The sequence below is a fragment of the Camellia sinensis genome, chromosome 11, assembly GCF_055761805.1.
Source record: "Camellia sinensis isolate YWXY chromosome 11, ASM5576180v1, whole genome shotgun sequence".
Lineage (NCBI taxonomy): Eukaryota > Viridiplantae > Streptophyta > Magnoliopsida > Ericales > Theaceae > Camellia > Camellia sinensis.
In genome coordinates this window covers 19,238,905-19,243,232 of record NC_138971.1, presented here as the reverse complement: position 1 = coordinate 19,243,232, position 4,328 = coordinate 19,238,905, and positions in this window count along the sequence as shown.

Here is a 4,328-nt window from a genome sequence, read left to right as displayed (position 1 = left end):
TGAGGCTCTTATGCATCATGGTTTTAATCCTCTCTTGAGGGTTCCTCCTAACCAACAGCATGAGACATCTTTCATGCTCAAGGCACTTGTGGCTTAGGCCCTCTTTCCAATTAGAGGACTTTCACTTTGGACTTAACCGGTTAAAGGACTAATCGGAAATGAAAAATGTGTAAACAAAACGAATCGAGTAAAACTTGAGCAAGATAAGCATCTTTGTGTTGCATTGCATGTATTTGGATTAGACGTTAATCCAAACACAAGAAAAATGGGACGTTTCATACTCAAAGTGATGAAATGTGCCACTTTTCTCGGTCACCGTCACCCTTGATCATGCATGATAGGGTAGTGGTCTTTCGAGTCTTATTTGTGCATTTACTAAGCATGTACAAGCTTGACTCTTCGGCCATCATGCATTGAAAATGCTTGATTGGTGGCTTGAGAGCCAAGTGCCATACTCCTTTGAGCTTGAGAAATGATAAGGAGAGTGGCAGTACACATATTCCTTGAAAAATGCATTACCTTACCTCTGTTGCTCTCTGTTGCGGCAAAAACGGAAATCTAGAAAAAAAGGTAGCCAACCAGCCATTTAAACTAGCCGACCGACCAGCTAAGGTGGCCAGCAACGACCTTCTATGGCCGACCGGCCACCAATCAATTTTTGTTCAAAAGTGTTCCTATTTTGGAGCAGAGGCAGTCTGGAAATTGGTACAATGTTCAGAAATCAAGGCGAGTGCAAATAGAGGCAACTAATGGCAAGGCGATGGATTTTTGGGAAGAAGCCAACCAAGCATGCATGTCTCCCTCGCCTCCGAGGCCATTTACTTGCTTTATTTAAATTGCTTTACTAGTTAGTTAGCATAGCTAATCATTCAATTCGTTTTGTAATATTTTAATTATCTTAGAATAGCTAGTTATTCGATCGTGTTGTAATTAATTAGCTATAATAGTTAATTAGTTTCGTTTTGTAATAATTAACTTAGCTTAGCTAAGTGTAGCTTAGCTTATTCATTTGGACTCTCCTTCGAGAGGGCGTAATGTTGTAATAAGTGTGCATGTGTGTCTGCATGTCTTCCAACCTCACGTCTTTCTCACTTTTATTTATCCGCTTTCGATGGTTAGATTAGGGATCATGTTTCGATTTGCATACCTTATGCTTGCATGTTTGCATCATTCATTTGTCTTGCATGCATCGAGGCTCGGCGCATCATTCAAACTGCATCGTTATTTCAATACACTTCTTTGAATAGTGTTCTCAAAGCATGCTATCAAAGTGTCGCAAATACCATGATTAGGTAGCGGAGCCTATTTAGTTGCATTATTGCATGTGTTGCATTAGGCATCTTAGCAGAGTTAGGATCATGTATTGTTTCTAACTAGCTTTTGTTTTTGCTTGGAGTACTCGGTAAGCTTTTATGCTTTAGCATATTGCATGAGTGTAATTGCCATAAATGCCAGGTTTTGCATGCTTGCCATGAGTCTACGTGCTTAAGTGATTAACTGCATGAATGGCTGTGGATGAAGGCTTGTTGCTTGAATTGGAATGATTCGACAAATGTCAGTTTTAAGCCCACTTTGCTAAGTTGCAAATCATGTTTTAAGCCCACCTGAGGGTGGCAAATCCGTGTTTTAGCCTACTTGAGGGTGGCACTATCAAACCATTTTCGAAAACAAACATGAGCTAAATTTGTTCCAATTCTTGCGATTTAGTCTATACTTGTATGTGTGCGTCACATAGTAAAGTTAGCTAAATAACCGGAATAAAAACACATAAGGTTTATAAAAAAAGTATATCATGCTTTGTTGAGGCCGATCTTTGATCGGGCGAGTGGGGTGCTCATTTCAGGACCTTCCCCTCTCGTACCCAAGTTCCCGAGCCGAGGCAACTTTGGTGATGACGGACATGTGGCCTTTGGCATGAGTCAGGGTTTCTTAAATTTCCCAAAAATAAGATATTTAGGTGGCGACTCTGTAATCTGGCAAAGCAATCCAGTTTTGGCATTATTTGATTCAAAATTGATTTTCCAAAATGATTTGCCGGATTGGACTCTTTGGTGTTTATCAGACTCACATTGCAGTTTGTGAGATTAGATTTAAAACCATGATGGGAGTCCGAACTATAGAACCGATTTGAGCTCTCCGAAGGGGGCGCGAAGAAAGTCGAGTCTATAGTGGGGCGCAAAAAAAGGCGAGTCCGCACTTTCTGGCGACTCCGCTGGGGATTTATAGAACTTGTCTTGAACTCATGATATGTTGTTTTATTTACACTTATGTGGTTCTTTGCATTTGCATTTGGATTGGGGCGCTTAAGTCACAGTGTTTGCCATATACTATTCCTGAACGCTTTGCGGAGGCTTGCTTGGAAAAGCTTGCCAAAAGGCTGACCGGTTGCGGGCTCTGCCACGATGGGAACACAACCCTTGGATTTGGACTACCGTTGTACCATTTGATCCTCCTTTCACTTCTCAGTGTTAGGTGTGAGAGGTATATTATGTAGTCTTGCTAAGGTACCCTTTTTGACTAATCGACCTAGTTGCATATCGAAAACCATAGAGACTGTTCCAAACTAGAACAGGTTGCTTGCCCAAATGTAGGATTGTATGAAATCACTTGTTTGCGTAGTGAACCCCTAGCTCCTGATGAAACTAGGACAGGGTAACCCTACCCCATCAAAGGGGTGTTTTGTCTCTCACTTGCTTGATACGTGCTTTAGAGTGAAACTCTGCAGGAATGTATGTATTTGTTGCCAGCCTGGGTATCAGTTTTGGGGCAGAAATTTGGGGCTGAAATCAGTATTTGAGTGCAGCTATCTAGCTTATGATTGAAATTGTGTGTTGTTTCTGTCTAAGCCGAGGTATTATACGGTTTTTGATTTTTTGTTTCTTTTTGCTTTAATTTCTTTTTGCAAGGTAGTCTTTCGTTATTGCTTCAGACGATTCTGTTACCACCCCAATCACTTTGGACCCAACCTAGAAGGATTTGTAGATCGGGGGATCTAGTTTGGGACAACCAGTGTTTGTGTCACTCCCGCCGGTTACTAGACGAAGGAGGATTCGACCAAAATCACCAATACAATAGTCACCGTTTATCTCGCCTGTGCCCAGTCAAACCCAATCATCTACTTCCACTCCAGATAGAGAGTATTTGTCGGTTCTGGCAATTCAAAATCCTCTAGCCGACATGGACGATATGCTTCGACAACTCCAGCAAACTACTGAGGCTATGAAGCTAGATGTTGCTCGCCAAGCGGAAGTCACCTCCCGTCAGGCGAAAATTGTAGCCCAGCAGGCTGAGTTGATCGCTAGGCTACAGCACAACAACCGCAGCAGGCAGCAACCTCTGCATCCCATCCACCTCCTGCAAACATTCCGGTACCCGGAGCTACTGCTCGCACAGCTAATTGTAGATGTCCCCGAACGCCACGGGAGGAACGAGTCCCGTTCTGTTCGTATTGGGGTCACTACAGCTCAGGACTCTCAAATTGTCACGGTTCTTAATCTGAACCAAAGAGTCCAAATCCGGCAAATCGTTTTGAGAAAATAGATTTTTAGAAAAAAAGTGCCAAACATGGACTGCTTTGCCAGATACAGAGTCACCACCTATTTTATTTTGGGGAAATTTAGGAAACCCTGACTCGTTGCTTAAGGCCACGTGTCCGTCATCACCAAAGTTGCCTCGGCTCGGGAACTTGGGTACGATTGGGGAAGGTCACTTCGTGAGCACCCCCGCTTGCCCGATCAAAGATCGGCCTCTACTAACCGTGATATCTATTTTTGAAAACATTATGTGTTCTTATTCCGGTTATTAGCCTAGATTACTATGTGATGCGCACAGCATACAAGTATAGACTGGATCGCCTAAATTGGAACAAAACATTTGTTTGTTTTGAAAATGGTTTGATGGTGCTACCCGCAAGTAGGCTAAGACGTAGATTTGCCACCCTCGGGTGGGCTTAGAAAAACATGATTTTGCCACTATCTAGTGGGCTTAAAACACACATTTGATGAATTGTTCCAATTCAAATAACCCAACCTTCACCCACAGGCATTTAGGTAGTTATATCACATAAGCAATTAGCCTCATGATAAGCATGCTATCATGGCAGAAGCTAATTAGAAATCCATGCATGATCCTAATCATACGGAAATGCCTAATGCAACACATGCAAAAATGCAACTATAGCAGGCTCGGCTATTCTAAACATGGCATATGAAATGCTACAGCTAACATGTATTCAACTTGGAATTGAAAATACAATGCAGTTAGTATGATGCGCCGAGCCCGGTGCATGCAAAACCGATGAATCAATGCAAACATGCTATCATATTGCA